We start from the raw sequence: 17,929 nt of genomic DNA on the forward strand, positions 1-17,929 counted from the left end.
CTTCCTCCAAGGAAGGGGTGCGGCCAAAGGGGGGAAGGAGTCCATCCTCCCCAAGGCACCTCGGAGGTGCCTTCCCCTTTGAGGACTCTCCCCCTTTTCTTATATCTTGGCGCATGGGCCTCTTGGGACTGGTGCCCTTGGCCCATATAGGCCAAGGCGCACCCCCTACAGCCCATGTAGCCCCTCGGGGCAGGTGGACCCCCCGGTGGACCCCCGGACCCCTTTCGGTACTCCCGGTACAATACCGATAAAGTGCGAAACTTTTCCGGCGACCAAAATAAGACTTCCCATATATAAATCTTTACCTCCGGACCATTCCGGAACTCCTCGTGACGTCCGGGATCTCATCCGGGACTCCGAACAACATTCGGTAACCACATACAAACTTCCTTTATAACACTAGCGTCATCGAACCTTAAGTGTATAGACCCTACGGGTTCGGGAACCATGCAGACATGACCGAGACGTTCTCCGGTCAATAACCAACAGCGGGATCTGGATACCCATGTTGGCTCCCACATGTTCCACGATGATCTCATCGGATGAACCACGATGTCAAGGACTCAATCGATCCCGTATAGAATTCCCTTTGTCTAACGGTATTGTACTTGCCCGAGATTCGATCGTCAGTATGCCGATACCTTGTTCAATCTCGTTACCAGCAAGTCTCTTTACTCGTTCCGTAACACATCATCCCGTGATCAACCCCTTGGTCACATTGTGCACATTATGAAGATGTCCTACCGAGTGGGCCCAGAGATACCTTTCCGTTTTCACAGAGTGACAAATCCCAGTCTCGATTCGTGCCAACCCAACAGACACTTTTGGAGATACCTGTACTGCACCTTTATAGCCACCCAGTTACGTTGTGACGTTTGGTACACCCAAAGCATTCCTACGGTATCCGGGAGTTGCACAATCTCCTGGTCTAAGGAAATGATACTTGACATTAGAAAAGCTTTAGCATATGAACTACGATCTTTGTGCTAGGCTTAGGATTGGGTCTTGTCCATCACATCATTCTCCTAATGACGTGATCCCGTTATCAACGACATCTTAATGTCCATGGTTAGGAAACCGTAACCATCTATTGATCAATGAGCTAGTCAACTAGAGGCTTACTAGGGACATGGAGTTGTCTATGTATCCACACATGTATCTGTGTTTCCTATCAATACAATTATAGCATGGATAACAAACGATTATCATGAACAAGGAAATATAATAATAACTAATTTATTATTGCCTCTAGGGCATATTTCCAACAGTCTCCCACTTGCACTAGAGTCAATAATCTAGTTCACATTGCCATGTGATTAACACTCACATGTCACATCGCCATGTGACCAACATCCAAAGAGTTTACTAGTGTCATTAAACTAGTTCACATCATCATGTGATTTAGGCTCAATGAGTTCTAGGGTTTGATCATGTTTTTCTTGAGAGAGGTTTTAGTCAACGGGTCTGTAATATTCAGATCCGTATGTACTTCGCAAATCTCTATGTCATATTGTAAATGCTGCTTCCACGCTCCACTTGAAGCTATTCCAAATGGTTGCTCCACTATACGTATCCGGTTTGCTACTCAGAGTCATTCGGATAGGTGTTAAAGCTTGCATCGTCGTAACCCTTTACGCCGAATTCTTTATCACCTCCATAATTGAGAAATAAATCCTTATTACTCCAAGGACAATTTTGACCGCTATCTGGTGATCCACTCCTTGATCACCTTTGTACCCTCTTGCCAGACATGTGGCAAGGCACACATCAGGTGCGGTACATAGCATAGCATACTGTAGAGCCTACGTCTAAAGCATAGGGGACGACCTTCGTCCTTTCTCTCTTTTCTGCCATGGTCGAGCTTTAAGTCATACCTTACATCTCAGGTAAGAACTCCTTCTTTGACTGATCCATCTTGAACACCTTCAAGATCATGTCAAGGTATATGCTCATTTGAAAGTATTATTAAGCATTTTGATCTATCCTCATAGATTTTGATGCTCAATGTTCAAGTAGCTTGATCCAGGTTTTCTATTAAAAAACACCTTTCAAATAACCCTATATGCTTTCTAGAAATTCTACATCATTTTTGATCATCAATATGTCAACAACATATACTCATCAGAAATTCTGTAGTGCTCCCACTCACTTCTTTGGAAATACAAGTTTCTCATAAACTTTGTATAAATCCAAAATCTTTGATCATCTCATCAAAGCGTACATTCCAACTCCAAGATGCTTACTCCAGTCCTCAGAAGGATCGCTGGAGCTAGCATACCTTTTAGCATCCTTAGGATCGACAAAACCTTTCTGATTGTATCACATACAACCTTTCCTTACGAAAACTGGTAAGGAAACTCGTCTTGACATCCATCTGCCAGATTTCATAAATGCAGCTAATGCTAACATGATTCCGACGAACTTAAGCATCGCTACGGATGAGAAAATCTCATCGTAGTCAACTCCTTGAACTTGTGAAAAACTCTTCGCCACAAGTCGAGCTTCATAGAAGGTGACATTACCGTCCACGTCCGTCTTCTTCTTAAAGGTCTATTTATCTCAATGGCTTGCCGATCATCGGTCAAGTCCACCAAAGTCCAAGCTTTGTTCTGATACATGGATCCTATCTCGGATTTCATGGCTTCTAACATTTTGTCGGAATTTGGGCCCACCATCGCTTCTCCATAGCTCGTAGGTTCATTGTTGTCTAGCAACATGACCTTCAAGACAGGATTACTGTACCACTCTGAAGTAGTACGTATCCTTGTCACCCTACGAGGTACGGTAGTGACTTGATCCAAAAACTTCATGATCACTATCATAAGCTTCTACTTCAATTGGTGTAGGCGCCACAGGAACAACTTCCTGTGCCCTGCTACACACTTGTTGAAGTGACGGTTCAATAACCTCATCAAGTCTCCACCATCCTCCCACTCAATTCTCGAGACAAACCTTTCCTCAAGAAAGGATCCGATTCAAGAAACAATCCCTATTGCTTTCGGATCTGAATTAGGAGGTATACCCAATTGTTTTGGGTGTCCTATGAAGATGCATTTTATCCGCTTTGGGTTCGAGCTTATCAACCTGAAACTTTTTCACATAAGCGTCGCAGCCCCAAACTTTTAAGAAACGACAACTTAGGTTTCTCCAAACCATAGTTTAAATGGTGTCGTCTCAACGGAATTACATGGTGCCCTATTAAAGTGAGTGCAGTTGTCTCTAATGCCTAACCCATGAACGATAGTGGTAATTCGATAAGAGACATCATGGTACGCACCATATCCAATAGGGTGCAACTATGATATTCGGACACACCATCACACTATGGTGTTCCAGGCGGTATTAATTGTGAAACAATTTCCACAATGTCTTAATTGTGTGCCAAAGCTCGTAATTCAGATACTCATCTCTATGTTCATATCATAGACATTTTATCCTCTTGTCACGATGATCTTCAACTGCACTCTGATATTACTTGAACCATTCAATAATTCAGACTTGTGTTTCATCAAGTAAATATATAACATCTACTCGAATCATCTGTGAAGTAAGAACATAACGATATTCACTGCATGCCTCAACACTCATTGGACTGCACACATCAAAATGTGTTACTTCCAACAAGTTGCTATCTTGTTCAATTTTACTGAAAATGAGGCTTTTCAGTCATGTTGCCCATGTGGTATGATTTGCATATCTCAAGTGATTCAAAATCAAGTGAGTCCAAACGATCCATCTGCATGGAGTTTCTTCATGCGTATACACCAATGGACATGGTTCGCATGTCTCAAACTTTTCAAAAACGAGTGAGTCCAAAGATCCATCAACATGGAGCTTCTTCATGCGTTTTATACCAATATGACTTACATGGCAGTGCCACAAGTAAGTGGTTCTATCATTACTATCTTATATCTTTTGGCATGAAAATGTGTATCACTACGATCGAGATTCAATAAACCATTCCTTTAGGTGCAAGACCATTGAAGGTATTATTCAAATAAATAGAGTAACCATTATTCTCCTTAAATGAATAACCGTATTGCGATAGACATAATCCAATCATGTCTATGCTCAACGCAAACACCAAATGACAATTATTCAGGTTTAATACTAATCTTGATGGTAGAGGGAGCGTGCAATGTTTGATCACATCAAACTTGGAAACACTTCCAACACATATCGTCAGCTCACCTTTAGCTAGTCTCCGTTTATTCCGTAGCTCTTTTATTTCGAGTTACTAACACTTAGCAACCGAACCGGTATCTAATACCCTGGTGCTACTAGGAGTACTAGTAAAGTACACATTAACATAATGTATATCCAATATACTTCTATCGACCTTGCCAGCCTTCTCATCTACCAAGTATCTAGGGTAATTCCGCTCTAGTGACTATTCCCCTTATCACAGAAGCACTTAGTCTCAGGTTTGGGTTCAACCTTGGGTTTCTTCACTGGAGCAGCAACTGATTTGCCGTTTCATGAAGTATCCCTTCTTGTCCTTGCCCTTCTTGAAACTAGTGGTCTCACCAACCATCAACAATTGATGCTCCTTCTTGATTTCTACTTTCGCGGTGTCAAACATCGTGAATACCTCAAAGATCATCATATCTATCCCTGATATGTTATAGTTCATCATGAAGCTCTAGCAGCTTGGTGGCAATGACTTTGGAGAAACATCACTATCTCATCTGGAAGATCAACTCCCACTCGATTCAAGTGATTGTTGCACTCAGACAATCTGATCACAAGCTCAACGATTGAGCTTTTCTCCCTTAGTTTGCAGGCTAAGAAAATCGTCGGAGGTCTCATACCTCTTGACGTGGGCACGAGCCTGAAATCCCAATTTCAGCCCTCGAAACATCTCATATGTACCGCGACGTTTCGAAAACGTCTTTGGTGCCTCTACTCTAAACCATTTAACTGAACTATCACGTAGTTATCAAAACGTGTATGTCCGATGTTCGCAACATCCACAAACAACGTTTGGGGTTCAGCCCACTGAGCGGTGCATTAAGGACATAAGCTTTCTACTGTCCGCATAATCGCAACTGTCAACTTTCAACTATATTTTCTTTAGGAACATATCTAAACAGTGGAACTAAAGCGCGAGCTTACGACATAATTTGCAAAGATCTTTTGACTATGTTCAGGATAATTAAGTTCATCTTATGAACTCCCACTCAGATAGACATCCCTCTAGTCATCTAAGTGATTACATGATCCGAGTCAACTAGGCCGTGTCCGATCATCACGTGAGAGGGACTAGTCATCATCGGTGAACATCTTCATGTTGATCGTATCTACTATACGACTCATGCTCGACCTTTCGGTCTCTGTGTTCCGAGGCCATGTCTGTACATGCTAGGCTCGTCAAGTTAACCCTAAGGGTTTCGCGTGTGTAAATCTGTCTTACACCCGTTGTATGTGAACGTACGAATCCATCACACCCGATCATCACGTGGTGCTTAGAAGCGACGAACTTTAGCAACGGTGCACAGTTAGGGGAGAACACTTCTTGAAATTGTTGTAAGGGATCATCTTATTTACTACCGTCGTTCTAAGTAAACAAGATGCATAAACATAATAAACATCACATGCAATTATATAGTAGTGACATGATATGGCCAATATCATATAGCTCCATTGGTCTCCATCTTCGGGGCTCCATGATCATCATCGTCGCCGGCATGACACCATGATCTCCATGATCATGATCTCCATCATCGTGTCTCCATGAAGTTGTCTCACCAACTTATTACTTCTACTACTATGGCTACCGGTTAGCAATAAAGTAAAGTAATTACATGGCGTTGTTCAATGACACGCAGGTCATACAATAAATAAAGACAACTCCTATGGCTCCTGCCGGTTGTCATACTCATCGACATGCAAGTCGTGATTCCTATTACAAGAACATGATCAATCTCATACATCACATATATTCATCACATTCTTCTTGGCCATTTCACATCACATAGCATACCCTGCAAAAACAAGTTAGACGTCCTCTAATTGTTGTTTGCATGTTTTACGTGGCTGCTATGGGTTTCTAGCAAGAACGTTTCTTACCTACGCAAAAACCACAACGTGATATGTCAATTGCTATTTACCCTTCATAAGGACCCTTTTCATCGAATCCGTTCCGACTAAAGTGGGAGAGACTGGCACCCGCTAGCCACCTTATGCACCAAGTGCATGTTAGTTGGTGGAACCTGTCTCACATAAGTGTACGTGTAAGGTCGGTCCGGGCCGCTTCATCCCACAATACCGTCGAAACAAGATTGGACTAGTAACAGTAAGCATATTGAACAACATCAACGCCCACAACTACTTTGTGTTCTACTCGTGCAAAGAATCTACGCAATAGACCTAGCTCATGATGCCACTGTTGGGGAACGTAGCAGAAATTCAAAATTTTCCTACGTGTCACCAAGATCTATCTATGGAGAAACTAGCAACGAGGGGAAGGAGAGTGCATCTACATACCCTTGTAGATCGCTAAGAGGAAGCGTTCAAGAGAACGGGGTTGAAGGAGTCGTACTCGTCGTGATCCAAATCACCGGAGATCCTAGTGCCGAACGGACGGCACCTCCGCGTTCAACACACGTACAGCCCGGTGACGTCTCCCATGCCTTGATCCAGCAAGGAGAGATGGAGAGTTTGAGGAAGACTCCATCTAGCAGCAGCACAACGGCGTGGTGGTGGTGGAGGAGCGTGGCAATCCTGCAGGGCTTCGCCAAGCACCTGCGAGAGAGGAGGAGGTGTCACGGGAGGGAGGGAGGCGCCAGGGCTTCAGGTGCGGCTGCCCTTCCCTCCCCTCCCTTTATATAGGGGCAAGGGAGAGGGGGGAGGCGCAGCCTTGCCCCTTCCTCCAAGGAAGGGGTGCGGCCAAAGGGGGGAAGGAGTCCATCCTCCCCAAGGCACCTCGGAGGTGCCTTCCCCTTTGAGGACTCTCCCTCTTTTCTTATATCTTGGCGCATGGGCCTCTTGGGACTGGTGCCCTTGGCCCATATAGGCCAAGGCGCACCCCCTACAGCCCATGTGGCCCCCCGGGGCAGGTGGACCCCCCCGGTGGACCCCCGGACCCCTTTCGGTACTCCCGGTACAATACCGATAAAGTGCGAAACTTTCCCGGTGACCAAAATAAGACTTCCCATATATAAATCTTTACCTCCGGACCATTCCGGAACTCCTCGTGACGTCCGGGATCTCATCCGGGACTCCGAACAAAATTCGTTAAGCACATACAAACTTCCTTTATAACCCTAGCATCATCGAACCTTAAGTGTGTAGACCCTACGGGTTCGGGAACCATGCAGACATGACCGAGACGTTCTCCGGTCAATAACCAACAGCGGGATCTGGATACCCATGTTGGCTCCCACATGTTCCACGATGATCTCATCGGACGAACCACGATGTCAAGGACTCAATCGATCCCGTATACAATTCCCTTTGTCTAACGGTATTGTACTTGCCCGAGATTCGATCGTCGGTATGCCGATACCTTGTTCAATCTCGTTACTAGCAAGTCTCTTTACTCGTTCCGTAACACATCATCCCGTGATCAACCCCTTGGTCACATTGTGCACATTATGATGATGTCCTACCGAGTGGGCCCTGAGATACCTTTCCGTTTACACGGAGTGACAAATCCCAGTCTCGATTCATGCCAACCCAACAGACACTTTCGGAGATACCTGTAGTGCACCTTTATAGCCACCCAGTTACATTGTAACGTTTGGTACACCCAAAGCATTCCTACGGTATCCGGGAGTTGCACAATCTCATGGTCTAAGGAAATGATACTTGACATTAGAAAAGCTTTAGCATACGAACTACGATCTTTGTGCTAGGCTTAGGATTGGGTCTTGTCCATCACATCATTCTCCTAATGATGTGATCCCGTTATCAACGACATCTTAATGTCCATGGTTAGGAAACCGTAACCATCTATTGATCAACGAGCTAGTCAACTAGAGGCTTACTAGGGACATGGTGTTGTCTATGTATCCACACATGTATCTGTGTTTCCTATCAATACAATTATAGCATGGATAATAAACGATTATCATGAACAAGGAAATATAATAATAACTAATTTATTATTGCCTCTAGGGCATATTTCCAACAAAACGGGACGTGGCGAAGGACAACTCCCCCAACAGACAAACAAAGCAGCGACACAAGCGCCGCCCGAAGACCGGCATCGACAAAAACGGTACCCATATGGACCCAGCCCTAGAGCAGGGCGAAGCAGTGGACGACGCACATGTCAACAAGCAGCCAGCCGGACATGAACCGGACAAGCAACCCGTCCCCGGCAAAGATGATCTCACATCACCAGAGCATACGAATCTCCATAACAGGCTCGTCGCCACTGCAAGAAGTTTGAAGAAGCAAAAGCGGAAGCTCAAAACAGCAGAAGACACACTCAGAATAAGATGGAGCAAAGTACTCAACGTCGCAGATAAATATGGCACTAGTCACCAAACAAAGAGCTACCCGAAGCGCAAGTTGTTGCCTGAATTTGACGAGGAGGCCTTCAAGCCCCTGCAGTCAAAAAAGAAAGGGGCTGCCTAGCCAGATAGACGACCAGATGACAGGCCAAGAGCAACATGGGGCGCCACACATAAGCCGGCACATGATCAGCATAAAGATCTTCAGAAAAAGGATAACTTAGCCAGGTCTATCTATGGGCCAAAAAAGAAGACTCGAGGAAGTAACACAACCAGCCGAGCATTCGAAGACAACGGCACACCCAAATACAGAGGCGCCGCACACCCACTATGTTTTACCGACGAGGTACTGGATCATGGATTTCCAGCGGGATTTAAACCCATAAACATAGAGGCATACGACGGAACAACAGACCCCGGAGTCTGGATTGAGGATTATATCCTACACATACACATGGCAAGAGGAGACGATCTCCATGCCATAAAATACCTTCCCCTCAAGCTCAAAGGGCCGGCCCGGCATTGGCTTAAAAGCCTCCTAGAAAATATGATTGGGAGTTGGGAAGAGCTTGAGGATGCATTTCGAGCAAATTTTCATGGGACTTATGTCCGGCCTCTGGATGCAGATGATTTAAGTCACATAACTCAACAGCCCGGAGAATCAGCACGCAAGTTCTGGAACAGGTTCCTCACTAAAAAGAACCAAATAGTCGACTGTCCGGACGTTGAAGCCTTGGCAGCCTTCAAACACAACGTCCGAGACGAATGAATCGCCAGACACCTCGGCCAGGAAAAACCAAGAACAATGGCCGCACTAACAAGTCTCATGACCCGCTTTTGTGCGGGGGAAGACAGCTGGTTGGCTAGATGCAGCTCCAGCGACCCGAGTACATCCGAAATCAGGGATGGAAATGGGAAATCACGACGCAAAAAAGATCAGCGCCGGAACAAGGAGAATGGCCCAAATAGTACGGCGGTCAACACCGGATTCAAAAGCTCTCGGCTGAACAACAAAACACTGCCCTTAAAGGATAACAGTGACGAGTTATCCAACCTCAACAAGATTCTGGATAGACTGTGTCAAATACACGGTACCTCCGGGAAGCCTGCAAACCATACCCACAGAGATTGTTGGGTCTTCAAGCAGTCCGGCCGACTTAACGCCGAACACAAAGGGCTCGACACACCAAGTGACAGTGACGAAACCCAAAAGCAGCACTCCGAAAAACAAAAGACTTTCCCATTAGAAGTCAAAACAGTGAACTCACTTCAGGTGACAACACGCAGTGCGGCCCCTGCTATACCAGGACACCGTCCGCAGACTGGGGATAGAACCCACCAAAATTCGTTATAGCAGCACTTCCTTCAAAGGAGTGACGCCAGGCCTTTTTAGCCAATTTTACAGGCTCTGTACCACTAGGGGTCGTGTTCGGTTCATCCGACAACCTCCGTCGCGAAAAGCTCACCCTCCATCGCCCCATTTAGCAGTAGCCCTTAAGCACTACTGGGGCGTGCAGCTTTCGCGCGCTTTCATGCAATACCGCATTACGCGTCTCTTACGCTTAAAAATGCCCGGTCCACGTGGCATATTCTTAAAACTCTAGGTGTCTCTCGACCACGGAGAATGTGCGGCTGCCAAGACAGCCACACATTATTCTGACCTTGCAGGTCAAAGCCCCTAAAAACATGTCATTTAGACCTCGGACATGGTTAGACGAGTCCGGCAAGGGGCTTCCCAGCCGCATTCCCCTTTTTTAGGGGGCCGCGTGCATAAATGATGAAAGCCAATAAAGCTCAACTTTCTTCATCTTACAAATTATACTTTATTTTGATACACTTTTTGCACGATACATCTTAGAAACTAAGTCATTCTCTTTTACAGATGAAGCATGTGCTACACCCATCCAGGATACAGCACAACGGAGACACAGGCGCAGACGTGCAGTAGGGACCCGTTGCAAGGATTCTTTTCAGATTAAGACCCTGCGTAAACCTTTATCACTGTCTCTTGTTGATACACATCCCCCGGTTTCCCACCAGAGCCGAGGAGGATGCTGGAGTTTTGGCATCGGCCGCGTCAGAAGTTCCCGCCTGTACCTGGACACTAGGGGCTTAGGGCTTTATTCTGCCCGATATCATAAAGATCGAACACCTCAGGGAGTGTTCGGCGTCTCGAGTTAGGCCTTATATGCATCAGCTCTGAATCATTTCTTTGGTCAAATGTTGGGTTTGCTCGGCTCCTGTGTTTTGCTGCCTTACGTTCCATATCATCGGCTAACGCGGCACCAGGTGAACTACTGCGATTGTGCCCCGGTTCGGCCGGGAGAGCACCTCAGTAGAGAAAGCCTAAAACTGACTGTCATGATATAGCGAGAGACTGGTCAACCACTCGATCGACCATTGGAATGTTTAGAATTCCTCCGCTTTGACGAAGGACCGCTGCCCGGTCAGGCACATCCGCGCCCCAAGTTCGGAGAAGCGCGGTGCCATCAGGGGCTATATAGTAGCCCCACATTCGAGCTCCTATGGCTAAGTGAAAGTGATAAAGCATTATAGTCTGGTTGCCTAGTTTGCTATGCTATCACTTCCTTAAAAGGACCAAGACGTTGGATTAAGTGTGAAAAAGCGTTTTTCTTTTTGCAAACACCCCCGCACCATGTGCGTGGGGGCTGAAGCCAAAGACTGCCATCTTTCAGATTATACATACATATACGGCCGCACAGGAGATAGTTCAATACTTGAACACACAAGTATAAAAAGTCATTGCATTATAAACATGATCTTAGAAATCATATATGTCATTCAAACATAACATATTTCGAGCACTGCGACTCTATTATACGAGCGCCCTGCAGGACTTCCTCAAAGTAATGCTCGATGGGGAATCGGCTTTTGTCCGAACCCCGGGATGCAACAGCGGTGGCATCCATCTCCGCCCAGTATGTTTTACCACGGGCGAGAGCCATCCGCGCACCTTCTATGCATGCGGACCGCATCATCACCTTAATATGCGGCACTGCCCCAAGGAATTGCTGCAACAAGCCAAAATAACTCTTCGGCTTGGGGCTTTTCGGCCACAGATGAGTTACCACATCCGTCATGGCCAGTCCGGACAATCTATTCAGCTCAGCCCACTCAACCAGCCGATCACTCAACGGAAGTGGACGCTCCAGACTATGGAATTGAGACCAGAAAAGCTCTTCCATTTCATGATCCTCCTGGCTTCGAAAGTGCACGACTACGTCAGCCGCACTCGCCGCCAAGTCCAGATAAGGATCCTATGCACCGTACAATCGGCCCAGCTGAGTATACTTCGGATCCGTGAACTTCCTATGCAGCATAAAGGGCTTTCCAGCCACAATGTCTCCGACTTGACGTAGTTCCTCCTTCATAGCCCGCATCACACTACGGGCATCCTTGGCTTCGGCATCGGCCTTCTTCATGTCCTCTTGCTCCGCTCAGCGTTCTCCTTCAAGAACCTCCAGGCGGTCGGTAGCAACTTTTAATTTCATGGCCATTCCGGCCATCTCCTCCCTACTTCGGCAGTGAGCAGCCTTCTCGGCTTCTAGCTCTTCCGCTGCCTTCAAGGCAGCCACCTCGCTTTTTCTGGCCTGCTCCTTGGCGCGAGCAAGTTCTGCTCGAAGGTCTTCCACAGCAGCATCACCATCTGCATCAAGCATACAACTTGTAAGGAATGGGCACCAGCTCCCTTACTAAGCGACTGCGGCGCAATCACATACCTTGTGACTCATCAAGTCGTTTATTGACCAGCGAGATGTCCGCATCTGCAGCGTCGAGTTGCTTCTTCAGCTCGGCGAATCCATCCGTCCGGCTGGCCACCGAACGTTCCGCCACCTGCATAGGAAAGGCGACAGTTAATAACTGAGATTATGATCCTAGGCACGCTGCCGTTTTTGACAGCATACCAAGTCTCAGGGGCTACTATACAGGGCGCACTTCATGTGCAAAACTGTCAACAGGTATGTCATTTTTTGCGTACCTCAAATCCCGTCAGTAAACTTCCGACGACCTCATACAACCCGCCTTCGGCGGACGAGATCCTCTCAATCACATTACCCATTAATGTGCGGTGATCTTCTGAGATGGACACCCTATTAAGCAAATCCTGCAGCTCCACCGGCCGTACTCCAATGGGTGCCGAACTCTCCGGCCCCGCTGGACTCGGGGAGACCCTCCGCGACGACACCTTAGGGTCGTCCGCCCCGTGCGATGGGGCGGCAGATGGAGGCGTTTCGCTCTCCATCATCTCCGGACGAAGGTCTCCCGAAGATGAGATGGGCTGAGATCCGAATTACAAGGTAAAAACTTCGGTTACCTTTAGACATTGAGCAGGGGTGTCTAATAATTATAAAATCCCCCTTTTTTACTTACAGCTCGTTAGAGGGCTGATTCCTCCGAGGAGACAGTACGGCCGGGGCGCTTTCTGGCGCAGGACCTTCCGGTACAGATTTCTTTCCCCGCTTTGAGGCCTTGGCCTCCGGGTCTTCGGAAGCGTTCCGCTTCTCCCCCTGGAAGGAGGGACTCTCGATTCCTCCCTTATTAAACGCCTCCTTGGCAGAGGTGACAGTTTCCCCGTGCTCCCCTTCGCCCTCATTTGAAGGTGCAACCTCCAACATTTTAATTAACACGGGATCCTGCATGGTCTCAGGGAGGGGGGCCGGACACCATATCAGTTTTGCTTGCGCTATCCACTCCTGTCCAGGGATAGCTGGTTAAAAGGCAAGCTCACGATAAATAAATGGATGGTGTGCCCGGACACAGGGCTACTTACTTGAGTATCCGGGCGATTGCATCTTAGGCCAGCGTCCTCGGTCAATTCCGGATGTGTCTCTTGCGATCCGAAGAATAGTTTATACATCTCCATGGGAGTCAAACCCATGAAGTGTTGAAGAGCTCGCGGCCCCTCCGGATTAAATTCCCACAGGCGGAGGGGGCGACGTTTGCAGGGCAGTAGGCGCCGGATCAACATGACCTGCACCACTGCGACCAGATTGATCTCCCTTTCTTGGAGGACTCGAATCCGGTCCTGCAACAGGGGACGTCTTTGGGCGACCCCCAGTCACGCCCCTTGTTGACCCATGACGTCAGCTGCTATGGAGGGCCCGAGCGAAAGACGGGCGGCGGCTTCTGCCTGCTGCCCCGGGGAGCGGTGATATAAAACCACTCCTGTTGCCACAAGCCGAGCTCCTCTTGGAAAGAGCCCTTGGGCCATGGAGCTTCTGCCCTCTTTCTGATAACCGCCCCGCCGCACTCTGCCTGACGCCCCTCAATCATCTTCGGCTCCACGTTGAAGGTTTTGCGCCATAAGCCAAAGTGAGGGGTAGTGCGTAGGAAGGCTTCACAAATGACAATGAATGATGAGATATGGAGGATGGACTCCGGAGCCAGGTCGTGGAATTCCAGCCCATAGTAAAACATGAGCCCCCTCATGAAGGGATCCGTCGGGAAGCCTAAACCCCGACGGAAGTGAGACATGAACACGGCGATCTCGCCGGGCTCGGGAGTGGGGATAACTTGCCCTCGGGCAGGCATCCTATGTGAAATCTCATAGGTTAAATACCTGGCATCTCTCAGCTTTAGCACGTCCTCCTCCGTGACGGAGGAGGGCATCCACCGGCCTCGTAGATCAGGACCGGACATTGTCGAGGATCGAAGGTACCTGAATTCGGAGCCCTAGGTGTTGGAACTTAGGGGGAGGGGCGGATTCGATAGGAGATTGAATAAAAAGAACGGGCCTTGGTCTCATTATAAGGAGGAAGAATACCAAGAGCCGTCCCCGTGACCGTTTGGAACCCACCTTCGATGGAGGGGGCGTGGCAACGGGCGCGGTTGGGTTACCCACGTCCGTATTGATGGGAATACCGGAATAAGGGGAACACGATCTCTGCTTCGATAGGACGTGCCAAGGAAACCACTTCGCTAAACGCGCTGAAGTGGTACAATAAAAACGTTTCAAATAAAGGCTTGGTTGTGGTGTGACGTCACGCCACGGAATACGTCAGCAGATTGAACTTGTGTGAATATTATTCTCTCTACGGTGGTATGTGGAATTTATTTTTCAGAGCCGGACACTATCCTGGTGTTCACGATCTTCTATAAATTATTCGGAGAAGGAACCCACCTTGCAATGCCGAAGACAATATTTGCGCCAGACTCGTCGTCATTGAAGCCTGGTTCAGGGGCTACTGAGGGAGTTCCGAACTAGGGGGTGTCCGGATAGCCGAACTATCATCATCGGCCGGACTCCAAGACTATGAAGATACAAGATTGAAGACTTCGTCCCGTGTCCGGATGGGACTTTCCTTGGCGTGGAAGGCAAGCTTGGCGATACAGATATGTAGATCTCCTACCATTGTAACCGACTCTGTGTAACCCTAGCCCTCTCCGGTGTCTATATAAACCGGATGGCTTTAGTCCATAGGACGAACAACAATCATACCATAGGCTAGCTTCTAGGGTTTAGCCTCCTTGATCTCGTGGTAGATCTACTCTTGTAACCCACATCATCAATATTAATCAAGCAGGACGTAGGGTTTTACCTCCATCAAGAGGGCCCGAACCTGGGTAAAAACATCATGTCCCTCGTCTCCTGTTACCATCCGCCTAGACGCATAGTTCGGGACCCCCTACCCAAGATCCGCCGGTTTTGACACCGACACGTACCTTGACAGCAGCCGGGTGCTCGATGCAGAGCTTCGCCAACTCCTGCTTCTGTTCCATGACGAGGGTCTGTAGCATCTTCATCGAGGAACTACTATTCTCATGCAGCTTCTTCCAGACGGTGTTCTTCTCCTTTAACAGGTCAATCTCATGGCAGAGCTTCGCCTTGTCCTCCCGAAGTCGCAGGATTTTGCCGGTCGCCTTCTTCTCTGAGGCAATTCTCTTCTTCAGCAGCATCACCAAGCTGGCGGTCAACTCCCCCTGCTTATTGAGCTCAGCGGGCATGTCATCGAGGCTCTCCTTCAGCAGCTCCACCAAGCCTTGGATGAACTCCTTCTGCTTATTGAGGTGCTTATTGAGCTGATCGGGCATGGCGTCGAGGGATAACGACTCCAGCGCCGTCGTCTCGGCATGTTCGCCTCCGCAGCTAGGGCACTCCTGGGAGCCATCGCCTGCCCATGAGAGATCTTTCGAGGTCTCTTCGTGGCGGCGAGCCCTCTCTTCTTTTTCCACAGCCTTGGTTGCTGCTCCCTTGTTACGAGTAGTTCTCGACCTAGAGCTCTGCTCACCGGCCATGGCAAGGACGTACGAAGAAGAAGCACTTATGAGGAGGAAAGGTAGAGTAATTTTTGGTTAGGCAGTTCCCCTTTTTATAACCTAAGTACTAGCACTAGTACTAATACCTGCATAGTGGGAACACGTTCAGGTTTGGTACGTACTAGTAGGTGTGAGCAGGCTTTCGAATGTGATGGGAACAAGGTAAAGATTAATTGATGGTTTTGGTTTTGAGGCCCGAAACAACTCCCGATGAGTTTAGCGGAACATAAATTTCAAGTAGACTACACTGCTCAAATGCTTAAATATGTTACTGTAAAAAATTGGCACAAAATACGAAGGAGACCAATGGAAGTACTACTAGCAACCCATGATTTAACTACTTGCATGCGTGCAGTGGAGTAATAATGTCTTTCTTCCGCCCTCACGTCCACTCAATTTGCATGCGCTGTATTAATTGACCATCAATGAAGTGAATGACTTTACACGCATCAAATTATCACATGGGGTGGATCTTGGTACAAAATTGCGTCCGCCCGTGTACCCACGTGTGCATGCGAGGGAATGAGTGCATGCGTGGCGTGCGTGCACATCTTCGCTTCATTCATGTACCGCCGGTATGGCTCAGGGAGGACGAGTACATTCTTCTGGAACCAGCAGCACGTCACCGTGATCAATCCACGCAAGGAGGTCGCGACAACGCCTCCACATGTGCCACGTGGCTTCATGAACTATAAGAGAGACACCGTGTAGCGTGCCATTGGAATTCTAATTTACGTGTTTTGCACATACTCGAAGTACTAGTAAGGTACACGTGCATTGCACGCATCAGATTTTGCAACCAAACTATGAATAATTACCACACTATAGCATGTAAGCTCTGAGTCATATATGCCTGATGTAGACCTTCGTTTAGTTCTTATAGTTCATATCATTCAAAATCAATTAGTTTTTATAAAAAAGCTAGGGCCTCTTGGATTCATAGGATTTCCAAAACGCGAGAATAGGAAAAACATGGGATTATAGTGGAACGTCATCTTGAATCCTACAAGATTGTACGAGTGTTTGATTGTGCATAAAAAATGCAGAATTCTTTCAAAGAGGTTTTAGTGGATGGGATGTTTCCTATGAAATCTAGTGCAAATGAATCATATGGAAAAATTCCTATGGTTTACAATCCTACGAATCAAGCAACCAAGATAGGAAAATTTTGTAATGATTAGAATCCTCCAAAATTCCTTTGAGAATCCTTTGAATCAAAGAAGCCCTTATTCTATTTTATGATTCATGGAATTGTGCATTGTAAAGCATAAAGTAAAAAAAAAATGGCAATTCAACTAGAAAAAAAAGTTTGGGTAGTTATGATACGGAAGATTCTAGAACAAAAGAGAACCACTGTTGTTTTGAGGTTTGTGCATTATGCTTAAGTTCAGCCATGGAGTCTGCTAGATTGTACATGTGGCAAAATCCGGTGGGGGGCTAGAAGATGGTGCGAGGGGCCGAGTGGAGGGAGACTATGATGGAATGCACAAGTGCTAGATCGACATTTAGAAAGAGGGGGCGAGAACGTGCGCTGTTGTGCACAGTGGTGGAGCCATGAAAAATAAATGAGCTAGGGGGCCAAGCATTGCTAATCCTTTACGAGGAGGGTCAATTCATGAACTTAAACCATTTTTAGCAGCAATTGTCTAATTATCACATTCATATTAGCCTCGATATATAGTGATGTTAGGGGGGGGGGCAGGGCCCTTACTGCCCCCTGTCTTCGCCATTGTGCGCGCGTCTGAGAGATGAAGCGGAAGTCATGGATGATGAGAGGGGGACGTTGGATATATAATTAATGTGGTTGTATTAGCTATATATGTTAATCCTATATAGAGAGTGATAACCCGCAAATATACAGGATAGTTGTAGCCGCTTTCGATAAGTAAGAGTGTCAAACCCAACGAGGAGCTAAAGGTAGAACAAATATACTCTCAAGTCCTATCAGCCACTGATACGACTCTACGCACACTTGACATTCGCTTTACCTAGAACAAGTATGAAACTAGAAGTACTTTGTAGGTGTTGTTGGATAGGTTTGCAAGATAATAAAGAGCGCGTAAATAAAAACTAGGGGTTGTTTAGATAAAGATGTAATAAAGTAAATAAAGCGAGTGTGCGAAAGTGATGGTAGGAGTGGTGAAAGTGTACCTAAGCAATTGACTACGTTACTAGACCGATAGCAAGTTTTA

This window comes from Triticum dicoccoides, chromosome 1B (assembly GCF_002162155.2).
Source record: "Triticum dicoccoides isolate Atlit2015 ecotype Zavitan chromosome 1B, WEW_v2.0, whole genome shotgun sequence".
NCBI classification, from domain to species: Eukaryota; Viridiplantae; Streptophyta; class Magnoliopsida; order Poales; family Poaceae; genus Triticum; species Triticum dicoccoides.